Below are 13,598 nucleotides of genomic sequence, written 5' to 3' on the forward strand. Positions count from 1 at the left end.
CCAATATTTTTATGTTTTTTCATCACAGAGATTTTTTAACATAAAATCAGAGAAAAGTAGCATTTTAAAATCCAGCCTTTCGGATTGACCACTCACCCAGGCACAAGTTTTGTTATTGGATCTGTCCGTTGTGGTTTTTACTGGGCTGTGTTTCTACCTGTGGGAGGCGAGAACAGGTAAAGCAGGCTTGTGGGGCAATTGAGCGTTCCAAGGGGTTAGTGCATAAATACAGTTTGAGATCCTCTGTTTCCAACATGTAGAGGAATGGCAACCACAGTACTGTTTACTATATAAAGCAAAGGAACGAGTAATATCTGTGCCCGAGTGACTGAAAATACTCCATGTATATGCAGGCGAATGTTGGGCTCACAAAAATATAAAGCAAGAGAGGAAAATACCTCCCAATTGCCACCAGAACTGCACTGCCCAGTGTGACAGCCACTAGCCATATGTGGCTATTAAGCTCTTGCAATGGAGCTAGTTTGACTTAAGATGTTCTATGGGTGTAAAATACATGTTGGATTTCAAAAAAATAGTTAAAAGCAGAATAAAATGTATCAATATTTTTACATTTTTACATTGATTACATGTTAAAGGATAATACCTTGGCTCTATTGGGTTAAATAATATAATCATAATCAATTGTATTGCTTCCTTTTTATTTTTTAAAATAGGGTCACTAGAAAAATTAAAATTACTTACGTGGATTGCATTGTATTTCCACTTGGTAACACTGCTCTAGATTAAAACCTTAACTTTAACTTCATCTGACACTTGTCTCAAGTACTTTAGAAACATTAATATATAAAGTGACTGAATTCAAATCTTGAAATAAGTACATTTATGTACCTATTAAGTGTACAAAGATTACTAGAGTTCTTGTCCTTAAGGAACAAAAGGGGAGGACTAAGATTCATTGAGTCCCACATTGCACCAGGCCCTCAGCATGCTTTCCAGCTAGATATTATAATTTTCACGACACACTGGACTCCAGCTTCAAGCCTTCTCTTTTTAGTGGGATGGGGGCAGGGGAGGTGAGGGAGGAAGTTTCTTGAAACTGATATAAACATAGACATTCTCTTCTCCATGATCTTCTCTATACCCGTATTCATAAATACCCTCTTTCCAAATCTAACCTCTGTGTTTTAGTTCATTCTAGCTGCTACAACAACATACCAAAGGCAGGATGACATATAAACAATAAATGTTTCTCATAGTTCTGGAAGCTGAGAAGTCCAAGAGCATGGGTGCCTGCATGGCTGGGTTTTGGTGAAGGACTTCTGGGTTGCAGACTACTGAATTTTCGCTGTGCCCTCACATGGAATCAGCAGGGAGCTCTGCGGAGTCACTTTTGTGCGAGTACTAATCCCATTCATGAATGCTCCACCCTCGTGACAGGCCCCACCTCCAAATACCATCACATTGGGCATTAGGAGTTCAACATAAGGCTTTGAGGGTAACACAAACATTCAGACTAAAGTATTGTGTAACTTTCTCAAAAAGACCAAGAAAATCGGCACGTGGATGTGGGTTTCTTTATTGTATGTTCCAGTGGCAAGACTTTACCTTTAAATTGGTGAACCTTTAAAATCGTATGAGATACATGATCTCTTCTTGGCCTTTTGGCTAAAATCAAGTGAAATCCTATGAGGTAATTAACTGCAAGGAGACGATGATGATGATGATGATGATGATGATGATGATGATGATGATGATGATACTGGGAAAGCACAGAAGCTGAGTTATTTACTTCTCAATCATCTCGACGTCTTACCACATAGCACCAGCAGAGTTTACTCTTATTTTCCTTGGAGGCAAAAGCAATTGTTCTTTTAGAGTGATATCTTTTGCCCAGCATTCTTGTTTGATAAGTAATATGTTTGCATTTGCCCATTTGTATTTCTAGCTGGCATTTCAAATTTAACATGTGGAAAACTGAATGCCAGATTTGCCACTCCTCCCTACCTGTGGCTCCTCTTACCCTATTCATCATCTCAGAAAATGGATGCTCCATTCTTGTTGGTAATCAGGCAAAAAATCTTGGAGTAATCTCACTCCTCTTATTCTTTCATCCAATCCATCAGCCTGGCAGCTCTAGCTCCAAAATAACACTATTAGCTAGTATTTAACCACTTGTCACCACCAAAGAGATTTGAGTGAACACAGTCAAATCTCTTCTGTGGTTCCCAAAGTCCCACACTCATGGACGTCAGCCATATTGGACTTCCTGCTATTCCTCAAAACCGCAAGTAGTCTCCAACTTCAGGGCCTCCACCAAAATACTCTTCTTCCACTATCTGCCCAGCTCACTCACACCCCACCCTCAGGCCTGTCCTCATCTGCCTTCTTTCTCGTGAGGATTTCCTTGGTCAGTGTATTTTAAATTTGTAATTGCCCTGCCCAAATACTCCCTCCCCCTGCTTTATTTTCCCCCATAATCCTTATCACCAGTGAGCATATTATGCCTTCTACTCATTTATTTCACCCAAACAGGATCTAAACTCCACAAAGGTGGGGATCCTATCTTGCTCACTGCTGTCATCTCAGTTTATAGAACAGTGCCTGCCAGAAAATAGATGTTCAATGATTGTTAATGATTGAATAAAATTTTCAGGTGAAAATAATGAGGCACAGAGAAGCTCCGTTTACTAGTCCTGTGACTAGGCCAAGGTCATAGGACAAATAAATACAAGGGTGAGGATGAGAAACCAGCCAATGCCTGGTTTATGTCACTCCCTGAGTCTGGCCCGGGAGATAAGAGGGGCTCCTTATCCCACCGCGGGAGCTGGCCGGCCACGCTGTGCTGTGTGGGAAGCACACCCAGGTTCAAATGCAAATCTTGCTAGAGGTACTGAGCTGAAACAGAAACCACTCTTTTGGCAGCACCGATGACAGTCTCTGAGACAAGGAATGTAATAGGAAAGCATATGGTGATACTTTCCAATGTTAAGACTGACTATTTTAAGTTTTATCTTAAGTTTTAAGACTTAACTATTTTTCTTTCAGCTGAAGCTTTCTGGGATAATGAATGTACCATATGTCTGCATCTCCAGGTTCCCATACAAATTAGGAAACTAAAAATGCTCAATGATTCAAACAGATTCCTGCTTGTTTCCATGGGAAATCAACTGCCATGAAACCTTAGGAAATGGGAGGGAGCGTGTGTTTTCAGCTTGAGGTGTTCTCTGGCCAGTGGCTGCCCTCCATCTGCTGCCCAGGCTCCGGTCCACAGCTGTTCAAAAGGCTGGACAGGTGAGACGCTCTCCTAGGCTGCCCACCCTGCTGGTGGCCAAGAGACCCTTCTAAGGTCAGCCTTCTCATCCGATTCCTTTCAGTGTCCACCACCAGGGGGCTGGGCTCTCTACTCCAGGCCCTGTTGTGTTATGTCCTCAGCCAACCATGCGAGGAAGAGCACCTTACTAATGACAAACAGACACTTCATAACGTAGGCCCCCAGCTTCATTAGTCCCAGAGTGGTTTGAGCACATGTTGAATCTTCTAGGCGATCTTCCGGTGGACAGAGAGATGCACCATAAAGGATTCTTGCTGCAAGAGTCACTGCTGGCAACTAAAAACTAGACAGTTAATTCAGGGGAGTGGGAGAAACGTTCTGAAAACACAGGCAAATGTGCCCTGGGCAGCTGCGCCAAGTGGCGTTTCTGGGAGGCTGTAATGATGACCTGCTCCCGCCTGCCCCGGAATTAGCACCGATTTGCCGGAAAGAGAGAGAATGCCGAGAGAAAAGGCTACAAAAAATTTTTGGTGTTGTTTTGCCAGTGGTAATCTCTGATTTCTCTGTGGAAAATTGGTTCAGCCGCTTACTCTACCCTAAGTTGAGGGTTGATTAACACTGTTCTCCACCCCCCGCCAAAAAAATAAATTGAGCCGGGGGGAAAGATAACTTCTCTGCTTTCTTAACCTGGAATGTGATTTGAGCATGCCAGGGTGAGGCCCAAAACTGTGCACTCAGCAGTAAAGTTGAGTGTAGAGTTTAAATTTGGAATGAGACAGCCCTAAATAATAATATTTATTCCTTAACTTACTAGCTATGAGACTTCAGGGAACTTAGAACTGTTACGTAGGATGTAGGCAATGCAGAAGATTTCAAATCTTTGTACAACATACCCATTTATTTGTAACTCTTTAGCTAAGATTAGTCGCCTTGTCTAGGTGGAATGTTTTTCAGAGAAACTAAGAGAAGGACAGATATTATCTTCTGCCAAAATAAACTATTGGTAGAACCTCCTGGAATTAAGACCATAGATCACAGTGCATTCCAAATGCCTTTCTTTAGGCTAGTCAAAATATTTTGACTCCTCTTGTCTTCAAATGACTCACAGGCATGATTCTTTAGCATGAGGCCATCCTAACAGGTTGTATGTAAGCCAAATTAGAGGAAACAGTATTATTATTTTGTGGTCCTGGGGAGACTTATAGTATATCAATCTATTACAGCTATAATATACAAAATTACACTTTGGTGATTTGATCTCTTTCTACAGATTGCAGTAATAGCTACTTGGTATGTCTCTGTTCTGTTTTTATCCCAACCCAGTTCTGACACTGACTGCTCAGAGGTGGTGCAGACTCTGCAGTTTAAGGGCAAAGACCTCCACAGGACTGCCCCTACTTCAGATGCTAGCCTTGGGAGCACCCCAGGCCACCCACACTTCTGGCCAATCAACTACAAATTCGAGGCTTCCATGATGACCTCAGATTTGATAATTCACTAGCATGACTCACAGAGCGCAACAAAGTGCTCTACTTATGACCACAACTTTATCATAAATGATACAACTCAAGAGCAGCCAAGTGGGATGCCTAGGTCTAAAAAGAATGCAGAGCTCCTACACCCTCTCCCAAAGGAGGCCGTCCTTATTACCCTTTGGGCACATCTATGAGTTCACTAACCAAGGAAGCTCCACTGACCCTCATTACACAGAAATGGTTGATTAAAGCACTGGCCACATGATTGAACTCAATCTCCAACCCTCCAACCCTCCTTCCCTGAGGCAGCCAGGCCAACCCAAAGTTCCAACACACTGCTCATACAGTTGGTCTTGCTGAGGTCCAGCCTCCATTCTGAAGCTATCTAGAGGCCCAGCTGAGTCACCTCATTAACTTAACAAAGACACCCCCATCACTCAGGACTTTCCAAACATTGTAGGAGCTCTGTACCAGGAACCAGGGACAAAGACATTTTTTATTGTACCATAGTCTCCTATTATTATTTACAAATCATCAGGGATCTTAAGTTTAAGCTTTATCCTTTGGGCAGTGGGGAGTCAATTAAAGCAAGTTGAAATGATCATTTATTGAGCAGCTGCGGTAGACTAGCCATTCATAATATATGTGTTGAGAGCAGTACTTTCGGAGGATAAATTAGAGGATTGCGTGGAGGGTGGTCTGGATGAAGCTAAGACAGGGAAGACTGGGAAGCAGGCAGTAGCACTGTGTAACCACAAAGTGATGAGTGCTAAAGTAGGGGAGCAGAGTGGAAATGGAAAGGGGGAACCTGAGAGAGATTTTAAAGGAAGAATTCAACTTATCATTTAAAGTGTCAGGTCAATTACAAAAGACTATACAATGGGCCAAAAAGTTAAAACTACTTGGAAGAGTCCAACTATTTTCTAAAGATATCCAAGTAATATTGATAAAGTGCCTCCTCGGTGATTAACAGAACTTTATATTTTAAACATTAAAAACTCAACTAACATTAAAGATCTTAATATTTTACCTCCTGAACAAACTTCAGGACTCCTGCCCTGATTGTAATGCCATGTTCCCACTGGTTCTTTGGAAGAAAAATGGTGACTCCCCTTTTGTTCACATGGAAGACCTGTTTCTGTTTGGAAATGAATATTGTCATTTTTTTTTTTACCTTTCAAGAAATGTGTTCACTTTTGAGTACAAGTCTTTCCTGCCCTTGTAGATCACAAATGCATGAAGGGGCCGAGGGATGTGGGGTGTACCCCTGTGTAAGTCCTGTGTAATAGAGAACCTGTAACACTGAGGTGTTAAAACTAGCTATTTCTTCCTGCAAGCAGATTTCAGGGTTTATACTTTTGGGGGGGGGGAATGATGAATTATGGTTATTTTAATTATCATTAGTATATTAAATTGAAATAGTAAAAAATAATATACAGTTTATTCAGGCAATGAGGACTCATGTTTACTTAAACATTATTATATATCAAGTTACAAGGTGTTGATTGTTAAGGAAATTGGCGACTTTTTATGTTTATCAATATCCTTTAAAAATCTTGAAGGACAGATTCCTCCTTTGACATCTTATTAAAATAAATCAAATGCTTTTTGAAACTTAACTATGTGGGAAACAAGAAAAAATGTAAAGTGCTAAAAAAAAAGAGATGTATTTAGCTGTTTAATGTTAATAAAAATTAACATTTATTGCATGTTTTTAATGTATCAGGCACTGTACTAAAGCACATGTACTAAATTATCTAATCCTCACAAGCACACTATAAAGTAGGTACTATAATTATCCCCATTTACCTATAGAGAAACTGGGATTCAGAGAGGTTAAGTAACTTATCCAAGTTCTCACTTGGAAGATAAAAAGATGATTAATTACTGTAAGAGTTTACAGTAATGAAGATGTTAGAAAATCTTTATGAAGATTTGAATAGGACATTTAAAGACTGATAGGAATTGGAGAAGACTAGAGAGATGAGAAAAGAGAAGTAAGAGAGATTAGAAGGTTGTATGAAAACATGTACAAAATCAAGAAGGTACAAAGGGTTGCTGGTTAGATTCCCAGTCAGGGCATATGCCTGGGTTGCGGGCCAGGTCCCCAGTAGGGGGCATGTGAGAGGCAACCAGACATTGATGTTTCTTTCCTCTCTTCCTCCCTCCCTTCACCTCTCTCTAGAAATAAATAAATAAAATCTTTTTAAAAAAAACAAGAAGGTAGAAAAGAGCAATAAAGTCATGTGCAAAGGCATGTGCAAATTTCATTATAGTGTCCCCTCAGTAAAGAAGTACAAATTTAGGAAAGAGATTTTGTCAAAAAGTTAGGTCCATAGACATTCAGTTATCATACAAGTTATAACAACACACAATAAAGGTTAAAATCCAGTTAAATGTGAATCCTTTTAGTTAAGAAATTACACTACTGTGCAGCTACTTGAGGTCTCACAAAGATCAGAAGATGAATTCATACTTGCTTTTCTTCAACCTCTAGATTCATTCTAGATTTGCAATACAAAAAGGCAGAAAGTTCCACTCAACTCTTGGTTCTTCAAGGCCTTGATAGGAAGAGGGAAAAATACCCACCAATCACAAAAACTGTGCAGTGAAGACCATGCTGAGTCCTTCATTTTATTGTGAAAAGGTGGCAGCTGATATAGAAGTGAATATTGCTCTCACATCTGAAACTTGTCCAATTCCATTTGTCTTCATTGGCCAGAACACTGAACAGATTTAACATTGCAGAGAGTTTTACATGAAACCTTCCTATCACTAGTTTTCAGAAATCATTTTAGAGTTTCAGAGGTTGGGTAGCAATCTACAAATTCTGTATAGTAAATGATTTCCTCATAATTTAAATAATAGTCAAGCCAAAATGTTAAAGTTCCTTTCTCCCATGAAGTCCTCAGAAGTCCCCCACAATTTTCCATCTGCATGATCTTCAGTAAATTGCCTAGGATAAGCTGCCAGTCTGGTTTGAGGAAAAGCATTATGATGTGATTGTTAGTTTAGACAGGGTCACAATGTGCCCATCTGGGGACTGGAAATTGCAGGTGATTTGGGTGATCAGTAACACCACTACTGATCATGAAATATTAACTTGCCCAATGAAAGAACTGATAACATTAAAAATATTGTTGCTTTTTTTTCTCCTTCTCTGGATACAGACTTAAAGACAAGTGCAAACATTGTTTATTTATTTTAGATTAATTAATGATTTTTCAAATGCATCTTATGTTAGGAGTTTAAGATACATTAGAACCTTATGTGGAACATTTCAAGGTGGAAATTTGATTAGAGAGCCCTTAGCTGGAGTGTCTTGCTACTCATTATGAGCTACGCAATATTTTCCTTCTCAGTCAACATGGGCTGATGATCCTAATTCACCCTTAATTGTCCTGAAATACATTCCTCATAGAGAAATAAAGAACAGCACATTATATCTGGGAAGATAATGGTCTAGAGATAAAACTCCAAAGCAGCAAGAAAATTTATATTTATTTCTCTTAAACATTCCAGAGGGAGGAATCACATTTTCTAGCAGTTTAAAAAATCCTGATGTTATGAGGCAGACACATAGTGGTAAGAGTGTGGGCTTTTGAACCAGGTTGCCTGGATTCCATTCTGGGTTTTGCCACTTACTAATAGTATGACCTTGGGCAAGTCCCAATCCCAACCTATGCTTCAGGTTCCCCATCAATGAAACGGGGACAGACAGTGATATACCTACTTCACAGTGTTGTTGCATGGGTTAAATGAAATAATATGAGTAAAATGCTTCAAAATGTTCCTAGTTTAGAGCACTCAACACATGTTAATTTACTGCCCTATTGTGATATTCAAATCACGGTCATAAGTTAGCAGCCTCCTTCTTCAAATTTCCAGGCCAGGATACTCCCAACCTAATTATTGTTATATTCTAAAGTCCCTGAAAACCTTTCCAGCATAAAATGTTTGTTTCTAAGCAATTCATCAATTGCATAATTACAGAAAACACAGTTTTGAGTTTTGGTTTAGTTGATGAAATGAGTTAGTATGAAATGACATCAGAGCAAATGTAAATAGACTGTTGTCAGGAGCATTTCACAAGCTGAAGGATATTGTTGACATTCAGGAAATCTGGATGTTTTCATTTTTCTAAATGCAACCACAGTTGTTTTCATTTTGTGGTAAAATGATTCTCCTTTTGGTCACATGAAGCAATTTATCTTATCTGAACACTAGGCGTTTCCTCTTTCTACATTGCTTTTGGAAGCAATCAGTACTAACTCAAGTACCCGCCCCCACCCCCATGCACACACGCATATCCATTGTAAATGGTACTTCATTTTCATTGAGGATTAACTTTTCAAAAAAACAAGATAGGTGTAAAATATTTTGTAATCATTTTAATGAAAGGTTTCATGGTGCCTTCTTTTAAACTCCATAATCAGACTGCATCACTAGTACCAGCCTTCTATTGAATAAGCGCCACAAGAAGCCTAGAGAAGCGTTCATAGGAGGGAATGTTCACAAGACCAGGGATGATTCAAGGGGGAGAACATCTAAAGGTATAGCTATTCTACCAATGTTCAGTTTGCAGAAAGGAAAAAGCCAGTTATTATCAAAAAGTGTGAAAGGTCTAAGACTTTATTCCTTGCAAGGTAACAAACTAGCCTGACACAATTTCGAGAAGATATGAAATTCCTAAATCAGAGATGAAGGAAAGTTTGTTATTCACAGCAAAAAGTTATTCACAGTAGCCATAGCATCAGCATTTTTCTATCAGTTCCTGGAGCCCCAACACGGTAAGAGTAGGTTGTATTATAGCAGAGGAACAAAGAGCTTAGGGAATGTGAACCTTTTATAATGAGTGTAAGTATGCCTGTGCTTTGCCCTAGAGAGAAATATTATTATACTAGACAGTAAGTATGCTTGCCCTTTGCTCACTAAAAGTGCAGTACCTTGCTCACACTATGCATGAGAAATAAGATGTGCAAAAATACTAGAGACCAATGGAAAATTGTCTCCCAAGAGTTATTAATAAACTACCCGATGTCAGTGTTCGAGTCTCAGTATGCATGTATTTGTCTTACACTAGTTTTAACTATTTCTAAAAGGATGCCAAAGAAACCAGAGGCTAATAAGAATGTGTAAAGGCAAGGGAAGATTTTTTTCTCAGTGTAAGAAAAAGCAGGATTACACTATTACTAGTGAGAATGGATGCTATTTGTTCAATTAAAGATGATAGGCACTCTATTATTGCTGTTTGTAAGGAAAATAGCTGCAGAAAACTTCTCCCAAGAGAGTTTATCTTGGGAGGCATTCATTAAATGAATTAATAGAGCTTACCATTTCCTTCTCTTTCAAAAAAAAAAAAATGTCTTATGAAGGTTCTGTCCTTAACTCCAGAAAAACAGTTCAGGTATCTATTCTGAGAGATTTCATTCTTCTTGAAATGTTGATAGATGCAACAAAGGAAAGAGTTCCATAATCCAATAAAGGTAGAAAAATGCTAGGTCCAGTGAAGTTAACAAGTATTTTTTAATGCAGGACTTCTCAAAGCCTTAAGCATGTTAATATGCATTGTTAATCTCTAAGGATATAGTATTGCCCAAGGGAATTTGACCATTGGACCTCTATTTCTCAGGGTACTTAAAGGGTGGAGTTCCACAGAAAGCTGCTTGGAAATGTCTCAGTAGAGGAATGGTTCCATCTCACTGGTGATGGATGGCAGAAGAAAAAGATGCTTTGGGAAGTTTGGAAAGATGTTGCCTGGCTAGTCTGCCCTGCTCTAGACAGGTTTCCCCAAGAGAGCAGAAATGGATGCTTTCCCGCTTCCTTGATTACATGTTGGTGATTATATCCATTACTGATTACAATCTAAGAAATATAAATACGTATTATTTTAAGATTGGTGTGAAAAGTTTTAGCACTGAACAAGTCCTAAGAAATCGCCTATTTTAACTGCTTCATTTCAGGTAAGGACTGAGCTTCCAAAGATACTAAGAGACTTGTTCCAAGTCACAAAGTTAGTCAATGGGAGAGCCACACCTGGGATTCAGGATGCATTAATTCCAGTTTATGCTTTTTTCACAAATAGCAATAAAAGTGATGATCAATGATCGCTATCACTGATACCGAGAAGGCAAACCAGGCCGCCTTATTGCCTCCCTCCCCAAGAGAAGTAAATGATGTGAGTAAATTTAGGAAATTAATAAATGAACTCCAGAAAGGCTAAAAAAAAAAAAATGTATCTTGGGTGGTATCTTTAGAGCACCTAAGCGAGGTCATAACATTTTCTAAGTGTACAGAGTACCGTCCACGATACTTTTCCTTTAAAGAGAGAGTCGTGTTTATGTGAGTAACAAGAGCACCTTCAATTTCACTGCTCTGATAAGGTTTCTTGACCCGTCGATCTTTACGCCTCAGAAAAAGAGAAGTTTCTCAGTCAAAGGAAAAAAGCCATCCCTTAGGCTTGAAATTATGTGTGTTCTCAGGGCTGATATCACTGAAATTTGAAGCAAGTCAATGTTAAACTGGTCCTGAAATGTTCTATAGCACATTCTATATGCACAATATAATACGGTGTTTGGAAATGGCTGAAAATTTTGATTCCTGTGAAAAAATGAGTTACCTTACCTAGGAGCGTATTTTTAACCTATTTTTTAATAAGTAAGCAAGTTCCAAACCCCTTAAGAGCGTTTCCTTGTCTTTAGCATAATTCAGTTCCTGACAAGGGCCAGTCATTTGCAGATTTAATTAATGAGTTAATTATACATGAAAGTTCTTAAATCGGTGACTGTATGTGCTAAATAATAGCAAGCAAATATTACTTAGTAAGGTTTAGTTATAGCAGGCATTTTGGGGTACAAAAAGATCACTGCTGAGAATGTCAAACTCATTTTTTATTTTAAGCTTGTACTGCATATCTATCATGTGAAAGTTACTTATTTATCATTGGCCCATATAAATGATGATTCTAAGAATGAGGCTCTCTGCCTGGTATATTTCTTATTGCTTAAAGTCAGAGCCACAGACATTTCATGACCTTTCATTGAAAGGTTTGCTTTCAATCATAAAACGTTTTTCAGTTAAAGGCGAGCTGTAAAATCAGCTCATGAAGGCACATTTAGGGTGTTACTCACACTATTAGGAAAAGGACAAATGAGTGCAATTTCAAAAATTACTGAAAAAAATCATTAACTTTACTGAATGTACTTGATGGACTCAATTTAAAAATAAATATACTTTTTGCCATTGTGATTAAGGAGTTAAGCTTCAGAACTCTGAAATTAGACTTGCTTGGCTCCAAATCCTAACTCTTCCACCATTGGTCACATGACCTCTGGCTAGTAACTTGATTATAATGTGCTTCCATTTTCTCCTCTGTCAACAGGAGAAAACAACACTGCCTGCCTAGTTATGGACAGCTATGGTCATTAAACAAGATAAAATACATAAAGCTAGTATGTACTTAGCACAGAGTGTGTACCTGGTAAGTGCTTATTCATTACTATTATCATTTCCAAAGAGTATCTCACAAGTTAGTGGAACCAACCACTTCTATCGTGTGTGTGGTGTGTGTGTGTGTGTGTGTGTGTGTGTGTGTGTGTGTGTTGGGGGAATATAAAATATAAAGGCATGATTTTAGAAGATTTGACCTAAAGTTTTGTAGTATTCAATTTTTAGGATATCGGCGCCAACACCTTGGCCTCTGGCACAAATTCCCCAGCTATTTTAGTGTCAGGATCACATTTGACCACATCACCTCTTGGGCAAATGTCTCACAGGACGTTTTCTAGGGGTGGCTTAATTCTCCCTATCATAGCATTTTTAATGGCATAGAATCAAAGATTTCAAAATTGTTGCTGAAAGTGGGCTTTATCTTGCAGCTCTTAATTCAGAAAGTGCTAATGTTTGCAACAATGTTAAGAACTGAAACTTAAAACAATGTTTTCTGTTAGCACAGGATCCTTTCCACAAATCTCTGAAGTAGTCTGGGGAGCAGATGTGCACAGGGTGGACAAGAGCTGGTAGTATTGGTTTAGAATTTAGATTTTGCTTTCACTATTACTAGGCAGGATCAACTGACATCAAATACAAAAGAAAGCAAGAATGGCCTTAACGAACAAGGCCAGTGCTGAAAAATCAAGGTTTAAACAGATACATGTACATAATTGTTCATTTTAGTGTGTAAACTCTTTGAGCTAGAGGATCCATGTGCATTGTAGAGTCTTTAGTTTATTACAGGCTATACTGAAAGTCTGAACCAGTACAACAAATAGAAACACTTTAAAACTCATTCTTTCAACATGTAATACTAGGTTCTATGCTAAGTGTTGACACAGAGACAAACAAAGATCTACAGTAGCCAAGCAAAAATGTAGAGATAAATAGCGAGTGCTGTGAGAGCACAAGGAAGGAAGAGTTATAGTTGTCCGAAGGCTGCAGAGGCTTCACAGAGAAGGTGGCTTTTGAAGTATGCCTTCAAGGAATGATATAACCCAGCCTGCATGCAAGCTAGCAACACTGTAGCTAACAGCAAACAATGTAATATAATTACCATTTCCATAGGCCCACTGCAGGGGTTGCAGATTTTTTTTCTAGAACCTTAAAGAATAGGGATCAATGCTCCAATAGACAGATGGGGAACTGGGGTTCAAATTAAGAAGCTCACAGTCACATAGCTGGTGAATAGTGGACCCAGGATTTGAGATTTGAGCCCAGATCTCTCTGTATCATCGTGGCCCTGCACTGCCCAGGAACATCTCCTTTGCTTGTTGTTGCCAGCCAGCACATGGTTAACTTGTAACTATGTAGAGTCTAAGTGTGGAAGTCATCCTAGAAGGCCATCTAGAATGTCAAACTTTGGCCTAAAGAATTGGGTATTCAGTGAAAGGTCAAGA

This window comes from Pteronotus mesoamericanus, unplaced genomic scaffold (genome assembly GCF_021234165.1).
Source record: "Pteronotus mesoamericanus isolate MK-2021 breed Mesoamerican mustached bat unplaced genomic scaffold, CSHL_Meso_final scaffold_31, whole genome shotgun sequence".
Lineage (NCBI taxonomy): Eukaryota > Metazoa > Chordata > Mammalia > Chiroptera > Mormoopidae > Pteronotus > Pteronotus mesoamericanus.